At 44.6% G+C, this 14,035-nt stretch overlaps 1 long non-coding RNA gene across 2 annotated transcripts in view; it reads right to left on the reverse strand.

Annotated features, from left to right (window-relative positions):
* LOC141093150 (uncharacterized) overlaps positions 1 to 14,035 on the reverse strand; it is a 117,913-nt gene that overhangs the window by 54,028 nt on the left and 49,850 nt on the right. The window lies entirely within an intron of this gene.

A 14,035-nucleotide genomic window follows, 5' to 3' on the forward strand; every position in this document is an offset into this window, starting at 1 on the left:
CCACTGTCAGACCTTACTGCGGTGCAGTGGACCCTGGGCTCCTACGAATGCAGGACATTACTTGACCTCATGTGACCAGACTGGGTACGCAGGTACTAGATGATGAAGGTATTGATGAGTCCACAGGGCCGGTTTTAGGCAAAGTGGGGCCCTAGGCAAAGTTTAAAATGGGGCCCCAAATGCTAACATATTGCACATAACAGAAGCATTTCGATTGTATTTACATGCGCTGAGTTCAGGCCGCTAAATGAGTGAGATGGACAAAATTGAAGAAGTCGTTCAACACTTGTTTCCCGGCCTCTTTCCACCATCTGAGAAAGAATGATGGGGACAGAACAATCACTAATGGATCACTAAGGGTGCATGCACACGTTGCGGTTTTTGCTGCGGATCCGCAGCAGTTTCCATGCGGTTTACGATACCATGTAAACTCTGAAAAACCAAATCCGCCGTGTAAGCTGCAGAAAATTCCGCGCAGATGTGCTGCAGTTTATTTTCCGCAGCATGTTACTTTTTTTTTGCGGAACCGCAGCTGCAGTGTACGTTCCGGGACATACAAATCAATCAATCTCTCTCTCATCTGCACTGCCAAACAGCACTAGAACCTGCATCAAATCCGCTGCACACATGCTAGGAATGCGCAGGAAAAATGCATGTGTTTTACCCTGCAGTATCTGCCAAGAGATATGGATTCTCTGCAGAAAAAGCTGCATATTAATCCGCACGCGTGCACACACCCTAACAGATCACCATACAGTATCATGTTATCAGCAGCACATCTACAGTTTACACCCCATAGTGCTCCATATAGTATAATCTGCCCTATAGTCCTCCATATAGTATAATACACTCCTCAGTCCTCCATATAGTATAATGCACCACCATAGTCACCCATATAATACAATTCACTTCCCATAGCATGATGCACCCCATAGTTCTTCATATAATGTATTCCCCATAGTCCTCGTTACAGTATAATGCAGCCCACATAGTTTAATGCAGCCACCCCATAGAGCATAATGCAGCCACCCCATAGAGTATAATGCAGCCCCGCCATACAATATAATGTAACCCCCATAGAATATAATGCAGCCCCCCTCTTATAGTATAATGCAGCTACCCCTTAGAGAATAATGCAGCTACCCCAGAGTATAATGCAGCCACTCCACAGAATATAATCTAACCCCCTCATAGGATATAATGCAGCCCCTTATACAGTATAACTAGCTGAAGAGCCCGGCGCTGTCCGGGCATAGTACCTAACTGTGGATATTTATAACACATTATAATTATCCTCCATCCCACAGTCCCATGCCCATATAGCCAACATACCTATCCTCCATCCCATAGTTGAGTGCCCATATACCCATCACACATCCATCATCTCATAGTCCCATGCCCATATACACATCATACATATCCTCCATCCCATAGTCCCGTGCCCATATACCCATCATACATATCCACCATCACAGAGGCCCGTGCCCATATACCCATCATACATATCCTCCATCCCATAGTCGAGTGCCCATATACCCATCACACATCCTCCATCCCATAGTCCTATGCCCATAAACCCATCACACATCCTCCTTCCCATAGTCCCGTGCCCATATACCCATCATATATATCATCCATCCCATAGTCCTGTGCCCATATATCCATCATACATATCCACCATCACAGAGGCCCGTGCCCATATACCCATCATACATAACCTCCATCCCATAGTCGAGTGCCCATATACCCATCACACATCCTCCATCCCATAGTCCCATGCCCATATACCTATCATACATATTTGCCATCCCATAGTCGAATGCCCATATACCCATCACACATGTCCTCCATCTCATAGTCCCGTGCCCATATACCCATCATACATATCCACCATCCCATAGTCCCATGCCCATATGCCCATCATATATATCCTCTATCCCATAGTCCAGTGCCCATATACCCGTCATACATATCCTCCATCCCATAGTCCAGTGCCCATATACCCATCACACATCCTCCATCCCATAGTCCCATGCCCATATACCCGTCATACATATCCTCCATCCCATAGTCCAGAGCCCATATACCCATCACACTTCATCCATCCCATAGTCATCCATTATGACATCATAATGAGCGGCGGGGCTTGCAACCTATGATGACATCAGCGTCACCATGGCAATCATTAAGACATCATAATGAGGGGCGGGGCTTGATACACACACTTTTTCCCCATTATGTAGATAGGGACAAAATTGTTTGGTGAATTGGAACGCACGGGGTTAAAATTTCACCTCACAACATAGCTTAGGACACTGTAGGGGTCCAGACGTGTGACTGTGCCAAATTTTGTGGCTGTAGCTGCGACGGTGCGGATGCCTATCCCGGACATACACACATACACACACACATACAGTACACACACTTGAGCTTTATATAATAGATGTAGCCCCTCCATAGAATACAATGTAGCCCTCCTCATATGGTATAATGCAGCCCCCATCGAATATAATAAATATAATACAGCCCCCCCATAGAATATAATGTAGCCCCAAATAGAATATTATACAGCCCACCTCCCCATATTATATAACACAGCTTCCCCCTATAGAATATAATGTAAAATGTACCCCCCATGGTATATAACACAGCCGCATAGTATATACCCCAGCACCACATGGTATACACCCCAGCCCACCATGGTATACAGCACAGCATGGAATATAGCTCACCATGGTATAATATGGCCCACCATGGTATAAAACAGCCCACCATGGTATGCAGGCTGTATACCATGCTGGGCTGTATATCATGATGGGCTGTATAATACAGCCCATCATGGTATAATACAGCCCATCATGGTATAATACAGCCCAGCATGGTATAATACAGCCCAGCATCGCATATAGCCCCCCCCAGAATTGTATAATACAGCCCAGCATGGTCTAATACAGCTCAGCATGGTATATAGCCCCCAGAATGGAATAATACAGTCCAGTATGGTATAATACAGCCCAGCATGGTATATAGCCCCCCAGAATGGAATAATACAGCCCAGCATGGTATAATGCCCCCTCAGCATGGTATAATACAGCCCAGCATGGTATATAGCCCCCATAATGGTATAATACAGCCCAGTATGGTATATAGCCCCCCCAGAATGGTATAATACAGCCCAGCATGGTATAATACAGCTCAGCATGGTATATAGCCCCCCCAGAATGGTATAATACAGCCCAGCATAGTATGATACAGCCCAGCATGGTATATAGCCCCCCGAATGATATAATTAAGCCCAGCATGGTATATAGCCCCCCAGAATGGTATAATACAGCCCAGCATGGTATAATACAGCCCAGCAAGGTATAATACAGCCAAGCATGGTATATAGCCCCCCAGAATGGTATAATACAGCCCAGCATGGTATAATAAATCCCAGCATGGTATATAGCCCCCCAGATGGTATAGTACAGCCCAGCACGGTATAATACAGCCCAGCATGGTATATAGCCCACTCAGAATGGTATAATACAGCCCAGAATGGTTTAATACAGCCCAGCATGGTATATAGCCCCCCAGAATGGTATAATACAGCCCAGCACGGTATAATACAGCCCAGCATGGTATATAGCCCCCTCAGAATGGTATAATACAACCCAGCATGGTGTAATACAGCCCAGCATGGTATATAGCCCCCCAGAATGGTAATATGCAGCCCAGCATTGTATAATACAGCCCAGTATGGTATATAGCCCCCCCAGAATGGTATAATACAGCCAAGAATGGTATAATACAGCCCAGCATGGTGTAATACAGCCCAGCATGGTATATAGCCCCCCAGAATGGTATAATGCAGCCCAGCATTGTATAATACAGCCCAGCATGGTGTATAGCCCCCCAGAATGATGTAATACAGCCAATCACGGTATAATACAGCCAAGAATGATATATAGCCCCCCCAGAATGGTATAATACAGCCCAGCATGGTATAATACAGCCCACCATGGTATATAGCCCCCCAGAATGGTATAATACAACCCAGCATGGTATATAGCCCCCCCAGAATGGTATAATACAGCCCAGCATGGTGTAATACAGCCTAGCATGGTATAATACAGCCCAGCATGGTATATAGCCCCCCTGAGAATGGTATAATACAGCCTAGCACGGTATAATACAGCCCAGCATGGTATATAGCCCCCCCGAAAGGTGTAATATAGCCCAGCATTGTATATAGCCCCCCCAGCATGGTATAATACAGCCCAGCATGGTAGATAGCCCCCCAGAATGGTATAATACAGCCCAGCATGGTATATAGCCCCCCCAGCATGGTATAATGCAGCCCAGCATGGTATATAGTCCCCCCAGAATGATATAATACAGCCCAGCATGGTATATAGCCCCCCAGAACGGTGTAATACAGTCCAGCATGGTATATAGTCCCCCAAAGTGGCCCCACAGTCCAGTACTCACACTGATTAAAAAAAAACACTCCTCACCTTCTCCTCTTGCCTGCACTGCTGGCTGCTCCTGTCTCCTCCTGCTCTGTCTGGCACACAGTGAGAGCGCGATGATGTCATCGCGACCCCGCTGTGTCAGAGGCAGAGCGGGGAATGATGGGAGAGGGAGCGTCAGCTGACGCTCTCTCCTCCATCACTGCCTCCTTCAATGCGGCGGCGGGAGTCCATGATCCCCATACCCAGGAGCAGACCTGGTGCAACTTGTACAGCCACACAGGGGTCCAAGAGGTTGGGGGCCACTATCACCTCCAAAACAGGCCCAGACCTGAATCCAATTGGGAACCTCTAAAACATTATGTATCAATGCATCTAATACCGGGGTCTGGGAGGCTGTGGTTGGTGTTGCTCAAAAAGCTGATTGCAATAGACTTAATGGATGAGCGGTTTATGTCTATTAATGAAAAGAAGGGCGGCTATATTGGGCACTGATATATATTTTTTAAAAGTCAGAAATTTATTTTTTAACTTTTGAGTTCCTTGATTATTATTCTCACTGTAAGAGGAAAATAAACAAATGAGATGAGAAAATGTTTTTCATTTAGTTGCATAATAATTCTGCACAATAATAGTTACTCAATACTTCTGCGCACAGAGATATTCTCCTAAGAAAGAAAAAACTTTATTTTTAATTTCCTAAATATTCAGGTTTCAGATTTATTAAGATTTTGAATCAATCAGCAGCACAGTAGTTGTTCAATAATAAAATAAATCAAAAATACAAATTGTGCACACAGTTTATATATGTAGTATACATGCATACATCTGCAAGAATTTGGTTAATCATCCTTTACATTTCATTTCTATCTATTATCTATCTAGCTATCTGTCTATCTATCTCTATCATCACTCTTATGGTGACATCACAATAAAACCAATGTCACAAGTGATGTGATGACATCATCACATTCTATATTCCATTGTTGCAGCCTAAGGGAAATCACTGCCTTACAGACTCCCAAGGGGGAGGCAACCCCTTTTGTTTTTCGTGACAAACGAAGCAAAAATGCATTTTAAAATGGATAAAGAGAGAAGAGCCCAAAGAGATTGGGTTCTGAGAGAGAAGAGAGGAATAAATGAAGAGCAGGTACCATTGTTCGCTTTAGGGCGAAAAGACTCTATATTACTGGACATGGACACTGAAGCCTCAGAAATGGCTTTCAAACGACAAAATCTGGAGAAAATGAGAAAGACCAAAAGACATGAGATCCTTACAGAGAAAAGGAAAATGGAGACCCTCATGGATTCTCACTCTGCAGCCTCCGCTGAGCTTCAGAGGGCCTTTCTTATCTCATTGAAAAAAATCGGAGATCTGGTCCCTGAAATACGGAGGAGGAACAAAGAAGACATCCTCAATAAGCGTAGAAACATCAGCGCAGAGTTAGAGCTGGAAGAGGTTCTCCAAGAAACACCAAGACATGTCACATTCTCCAGATCTGAAAGTCTGGTGACACCAAACCTACAAAGAGCGGCAGCCCAGAAGAGGATCAGGAACAGCAGAGACTGGGTTGTCCAATGTAGAAGACGTCTCATCTATGCTAAACCCATTATAAATGGGAATGGGGCATCACGGAGGTCCAGGACATCAGCTGTGAACATCTCCATCCCAGATAACAAACAGCTGAGTGATTCTCCACCAAACACCTCACTGGATAAAGAGGGACCAGGTAAGATGGACACTGCTCAGTATAATAAGACTGGGGTGAGTGGGATTATACTCCTAATATTATGTACTGGCCACAATTATCGAAAGTGTAGAAAAACTGTCTTTGTTGTCCATAGGAACCAATCACAATGCGCTTTCATTGTTCTATAGAATGTTAAGAAATAGAATCTGTGCTGTGATTCATTGCTATGGGCAACAGGAACTTTTTGCTAATGGACAGTTTTTATGAATGGGAGCCCAAATATTAGACATTTCCTGCTCATTTACATAATGCTGTATAAAATTGTAATATTTCTTCTGGAGCTATGTTTGTTAACCCCTTCTTGAGCTGGTAACTGTCCGGTTTTTTTTCTTACTCCTTATAAAACCAATAACTATTTTTAATTTTTCTGCCAAAGTAGCCATACGTGGACTTGTTTTTTTAGTGGACCGAGCTGCAGTTTTGAACATTATTTATTTTACCATTCAATGTTCTGGAAAATAGGGAAAAAGATTTAAAGTGTGGGTAAAAAAAGTGGCAAAAATGACCTCACAAAATATTTCTCCATGTCAGTGACAACTATGATAATGCTGAATATACATAGGGGTTTTCATTTTATTTGATATTGAAAGAAAATTGTGAATTTAAAAAAAAAAATTGGTTTGTGACCCCATATTTTGAGACATTGTATCTTTTTAATTTTGATAGCTTGATGGAGCTGTGTGAGGACTTTTTTTTCCCGTGTCGAGTTGTAGCTTTTATTGATACCTTTCTTGGGTAGAGCGGACATTGTGATATCTCTTCATTACAATTGTTTAAGTGGATACGGCACTCTCAAAAAATCAATTTTCATTTTTTTCTCATTTCAGTGTTTACGGTTTGCATTAATAATGATAAATATTGCATTTTTGTGTATCGGACCAATAAAGATGTGGTGATAATACAGATGCAAATTATTATTATTATTATTGCTATTATTAATTAAAGTTTTTACATTTTCTGTTTTCTTCTGTAACAATTTTTTCAGTTACTTTTCTTTAGTCTCCTTAGGGGACTTGAACCTGTGATTTTCTGATCGCTTGTACTGTGATAGAACTGTATATAGCTAAATTAATGTTCTCATATGAAATTAAGCCAGGCTGGTCTTCACAGGAGAAGGGAAGTGAGAGTCAGGGGCTTTCAGCAGGCCCAGGTAGTCATTTTAAACAACCAACCCCCAGCAATTATGTCCTGCAATTGCGTAGACACAAATTGGAAGTCACTTAGTTTAAATACAATTGTCAGCATTGAAATGGATAAACTACAGTAATCGGAGAACGCTCTGGTCGCTGACGTTATAGGCAGGTGGCAGCTATGTAATACAGCAGGCATTGGTACGATGCATGCTCAGCTCCTGAGCCCATTCCATACATTTACTACACAACCTGACAAACATTTCCACCATGTGTTCGCTAAGGGGCTAATCTTGTATCATCTCTTGCAGATGGAATGGATAAGATGTCCATCGATGGAGTGGAAATGATGTCCATCGACACACCATACATGCCGGCACGACGCCTTGGTGATGCCAGTGTACAGATTTCTCCACACAGAGGACTGGTCCACACAGACCAACCTATGGACCTTTACAGTCTTGAGTTCCTGAAAGATCTTGGAAAAGGAGGCTATGGAAAAGTAAGTGTCAATTTATATTTGTCCGTGACCCTCAATGTATCCTGCACAGATACACAGGAGGGATGGACTTATTCATTACAGGATGTTCATATGTAATGATACTTGGAATAAACCAGTGACATGTTACAGCGTAATAGATGGTAGATGGGAGTTTGGTCTGATCTGTTGTGATTTTTCTCCAGGTCAGCTTGGCATCAGATCCGGTCAGTGAAGGACTGCTGGCCATTAAGATCATGGACAAGAGATCTTGTGAGCACATAATCTCTACAGAGGTAGAAGTCCTGAGACTGGCTGCCGGGTGCCCCTACCTAATGTCTATGAGGGCGTTTATGGAGACACCTACGGAATATGCAATAGCCATGGACTATATGGCCGGAGGAGACCTGTTTCACCACATGAAAGATTCAATGATGTTTAACACAAAGACAACAAGGTAAATGTCTTATAGCGAATCTTAATAATCCGCTGCCCGCACAATGTAGTCCTGGAGCAATGGAGAATGACAACAAGAGCAAATAATGAGGTGAAAAGGATACGTGTGTGATCTCCTCATGTTCTCCGTATGAATGTGTATGTAACCACTGATCCATCTTTTACTTTCATCTCCACAGACTCTTTGCGGCAGAGATGGTGTGCGGACTACAATTCCTGCATGAACACGGCATCATACATAGGTAATCATTTCACCTCCATAAATCTGTCACCTGTGACTCTCTGTTGTCTCCTTACATATCTATTGTAGAAAGTTATTTTCATGAATAATCCTCACAATCAGTGTCTGCTCCTTCTCCCTGCAGTGACCTGAAGCCAGAGAACATCCTCATCCAAGACAGCGGACACATCAAAATCTCCGACTTTGGCTTATCAGTCATGAATGTATCTGAGGGTGCCATAGTGAGGTGGAATGCTGGCACTAAGGGTTACGTAGCGCCTGAGGTAAGGAACATCAGTGTGTGATTGGTGCCGATAGCAGGAGGGATAATCTGATCCCAATGTATCCTGCTCACATCTAATCACAGACCGGTACTCATATTCTCTGTGTGTCATTCTTCCCGTTATATTCAGCTTCTCTCCAATCTCATGTTCCCACAGATAATGAATGAGGAAGGATACAACCATCTGGCAGACTCCTTTTCCTTCGGAGTCATCCTATATATGATGAGTGTAGGTGACTGGCCATTTTACAGCAGAGGCTCACTGGACGAATACCACCAGTCTCTGCGTGAGGACATCCCTTATTTTCCACCAGGGATATGCACTAATACCATTGACATCATAAAAGGGGTGAGTAGTATCAGATAATAATAAATGTTAATTTTTATATAGCGCTAACATATTCTGCAGCGCTTTACCAGTTTTGCATATATTATCATCACTGTCCCTGATGGGGCTCACAATCTAAATTCCCTATCAGTATGTTTTTGGAATGTGGGAGGAAACCGGAGTACCCGGAGGAAACCCACGCAAACACAGGGAGAACATACAAATTCCTTGCAGATGTTGTCCTTGGTGGGATTTGAACCCAGGACTCCAGCGCTGCAAGGCTGCGGCGCTAATCACTGAGCCACCGTGCTGCCCAGCTGGATAAAGAGGACGGTGGACTACAAGGATAGAAGATAAGATGTGGACAGTCCATAGACATTGTGTAATAACTTATCAGTAATAATACATAATCTAATGACTAATGGTCTCATTCATTTTCTAGCTTCTCTGCAAAACTCCATCTACCCGATTTGCCATAACATCCATCAGGTCCCACCCGTTCTTCCACTCCATAGACTGGAGCGATGTGGAGTGCGGCAGATCCGACCCACCATTTCCATATTACTATGTAAGTATAACACATACGGACATCCATAATGTTACCCAGTAACGCACTTACCCACTATACCCCTTATTGTTGTATCCCCCAGTAAACTGTATAGACTGAACGTGAGGAGCTGATTCTCAGACGTGTATATTTCTCTTCTTACAGCAAGACTATTAAGCTGATAACAATCAGCCCCATTCCAGTAACATCCAGGATTGAAGATTTACAATAATCGGAGATGACAAAACTGGACTTTCGCATTAACCGGACTGTGACAAACCTACCGAGCTTCCACCACATAACACCCACGTAGATTTGAGCACCAAACATCCAGGGATTTATTCCGATCGCCATATTTGGGATCAGGAAGGAATTTTTTTCCCATGATATGAGGACAATCCATCAACGAGTCCTCAGGGTTATTTTTCGCCTTCCTCTGGAGCAACATAGCAAGTAATTAAAAGATGAAATTGAAGGACTTCTTTCAGCAATACTTGCTATGTCACCATCTGGACGACTCATCTACAATGTGGTGGTAAGGAGAAGACTACCGAATATGGACAGACAGAAGGCAGCGGCTGCTCCTTCACCTACCGGATATTTACAGAAAGAAGGCAGCAGCTGCTCCTTCACCTACCGGATATTACAGAAAGAAGGAAGCGGCTGCTCCTTCACCTACTTGGTCATGTACAGACAGAAGGAAGTGGCTGCTCCTTCTCCTACTTGGCCATGTACATACAGAAGGAAGTGGCTGCTCCTTCACCTTAAAAGGCCATGGACAGATGGAAGGAAGCGGCTGCTCCTTCACCTTACTGCCCATGGTCAGACAGAAGGCCATATGGTTGATCGCAATACTGTAGGAATCCAGGAAAACTTCAACTACACAGATCTCGTCTCTGTCATGTATGATCCAGATCTGGATGTCCAAAATCAGCATAAGTGCAAACCAAGGCCCAAGAAGTGGAATCGTCATCATCTGCTCCTTTATACAGAAAGTCACTGTATCTACACACTTTCTTTTTCATATTTGCATAATACTTTTATGCACAAATATATATATATAAAACATCTATGTTGCTTTTGGTTAGATTCTTCTCATATACGGACCTGCTTTTTGGTATCTTTAGCAATATGATCAGGGTCAGGACAAGGTATTTTGAAGCCTTAGGTAGATGAAGCCAATGGCATCCTTCCAAGCAAAGTAATGGGTCAGAAACTATGCTAACAGGACCCCTAACGCAGCACCTCCACCCTCCAAACAGTCAGGAAATACGCTTTGATGACCACTTCCACTAAAATAGTTTTCTTTTTCACCAAAAATACCAGCAAAAGTGAAAAAAAGTGGCGTACTTTTAGTTGTGAGGCTTAATGGAGCACATTTTCAAAGTTTTATGTAGAACCAATCATTGTAGATCATTTACGCAATACAAAGGTCAAATAATAATATTCATCCCTGACATCTCATATTTTAGATGTCAAACCCAATAATGGTCATGGGAACTATCATAGCTTAACTATAATGGGGGCTGTTTGGTTTCAATTAATGTCATGCTGTAAGAGTGTGGACTGTATTGCATGTATTGTGTCATGCATTATATTTATAATGTAAACGGAGATGTGTCCTTGTGACTGAAGACTTGACGGCTGCGCAGTGTGGAGTCGGGAGCAGCGCATGCGCATACTGCACTGCAGCACCATTTTATTGAAGAGTGCCTTCGATGAAATGACGCCGTAGTGCGGACGCCGCTGACGCCAGTCCCTAATTCAGCTGAACGTGGGTAATCAGATGCACATCCAGCTGAAGTGTATGGCAGCTCAGGAACGTGCCGGTCCGTGCTCCGCAATATAAGTTGCCGGGCAATCAGAGGTCAGCAGCTGATGTCGGTGTGCACGTGACTGGGAGCATGGCAGCGATGTCATGCGTCTCCTTGACTTGGATGCTGAAGCCAGGAACTGGCTTCAGAAGACAACGCTTTGCAAGAGAAAAATTAGTAGGAGTGCAGGCAGTGTGAGGGAACATATGTAGAAATCACAGGTACGCGGTGTGGGGAATATATATATATATAAATCTCAGCTGGGAATGTCAGGAACACCGCACTGAACTTGCTCACTGAGCCAGTGCGCGTGTCCTGAGTAAAGCGAACTGTGCTCAAAGAAGCGGGCAGCAGTCGAGTAGATGCGTACTTCAGAGCCGCAGGACCTGAAGCACGTGACTGCTGGGGGCGTGGCCGAAACTCCAGAGAGCAAGGAGCTGCAAGAGAACTCCTAGCAGGGTAACTGCGAGACAAAGTTACCAAGGGGCATAGACAGGGAGAATAGTCAGACGTAGCCAATGAGTCAACACACAGAGATAGCTGTTAGGTACAAGAGGGGCGAGCAGAGTAGTCAGGTCACAGGCAATGAGTCATACACAGAGATAATACGCAGAACAGAGTCAGCAGGCAAACTCACAACGGGAAACAGAACCGGGTCAGAACCATATAAACAAGCTATAACAACAAACAGGCACACAGGGGTCAGCACACAAGGCCAAAGGCAAAAGTATAACTGGCAGGGATTGAAGCTTCCCAGGGGTTTAAGAAGCTCTCCCAGAACCAGAAAGAGGCCACAATCATTAACCCCAGGTGTGCAGGTGAAAACCTGCACCGAGCTCCAGACATTAACCCCTGACGTGCAGCTCAAAAACCTGCACTGGGATCATGACAGTACCCCCCTTTCAACGGGGGGCCTCTGGACCCCCAAGGCTTCCCCGGGTACTTGGCATGGAAAGCCCGAACCAAGCGATCTGCATGTACAGAGTGAGCAGGGACCCATGAGCGCTCCTCTGGTCCATATCCCTTCCAGTGGACCAGGTACTGCAAAGAGCGACGCACCCGCCGAGAGTTCACAATATGTCCGACCTCATACTCCAATTGACCCTCCACCAGCACTGGAGGAACAACAGGCTTGGAGTCCTCTTTGACAGACCCTACGGGTTTCAACAGAGACTTATGGAACACATTGGATATTTTTAAGGAGACGGGGAAACGCAACCTATATGCCACTGGGTTGACTATCTCCATAACGTCGCACGGACCAATGAACTTTGGTCCCAACTTAGCTGATGGTACCTTTAAGTTGATGTTACGTGTGGAGAGCCAAACTTTCTCTTCCACCTGAAACATGTCTCCCGAGGCTCTCTTTTTGTCAGCAAAATATTTGTATCTCCCCGGGGCCCGAGAGATATTACGCCGGACTTCAGCCCAGAGGTCTTTCAACCGTTGAACGGACCCCTCTGCCCCTGGACAATCGGAATCCACCCGTGAAAACTCCCCAAAATGCGGATTAAACTCATAGTTAATCAGGAATGGGGACATGTTGGTGGACTGACTCACCCAGTTGTTAAAAGCGAATTCCGCCAACGGTAACGCATCACACCAATCCTCCTGTCTGGCGGAGGTCAGACACCTGAGAAATTGTTCCAGGGATTGATTGGTGCGTTCTGTCTGACCATTACTCTCCGGGTGATATGCCGACGAGAAGGAGAGTGAGATGCCCAATTTCATACAGTACGCCCTCCAAAATTTGGCCACAAACTACACACCTCTGTCAGACACAACATTCAGGGGTACCCCATGCAATCGGACCACATGCTGCACAAACAACCTTGTCAATGTTTCTGCTGAGGGTAATGCTGCCAAGGGAATGAAACGGGCCTGTTTAGAAAACCTATCCACCACCAGATCACGGTATTGCCCCTGGAAGGCCGGTAATAAAATCCATGGAAAGGTGAGTCCATGTCCTATCAGGAACCGGTAAAGGTATGAGTTCCCCAGCCGGTCGGTTATGCGAACTTTTGGAACGGGCACACATGCCACAAGCAGAAACAAATTCCTTGACATCGGACCTTAATGAAGGCCACCAAAAACCCCTGGCTACTGCCTCTCTAGTAGCCGTGATACCTGGATGATCACTCAACCTAGACTCATGAAACTCCTGCAGAAGTCTAGGCCGCAAAGAATCCGGAACAAACAGTTTATCCCCTGGCCTGGTTTCCAGAGCTAGGGCCTGAGCCCTTAGAATTTCTTGTTCCAACTCAGTTGAGACCCCCGCCACTACCACCCCTGGGGGAAGAATGGAGGACGGCGGCTCAGGAGGAGACACTGGATCAAAACTTCTGGACAGGGCATCCGCTTTAACATTTTGGACCCCGCTCGAAAAGTAATTGAGAACTGAAATCATGAAAAAAAAAGTGACCAACGGGCTTGTCTAGGAGTAAGCCTCTTAGCAGATTCAAGGTATGCCAAGTTTTTGTGATCCATGACAACCGTGATAAGGTGAGCCGCCCCTTCCAAAAAGTGTCTCCATTCCTCAAACGTCAGCTTGACCGCAAGAAGTTCTCTATTGCC

The sequence above is a fragment of the Dendrobates tinctorius genome, unplaced genomic scaffold (assembly GCF_039654945.1).
Source record: "Dendrobates tinctorius isolate UK_male_01 unplaced genomic scaffold, ASM3965494v1 ptg000062l, whole genome shotgun sequence".
NCBI lineage: Eukaryota > Metazoa > Chordata > Amphibia > Anura > Dendrobatidae > Dendrobates > Dendrobates tinctorius.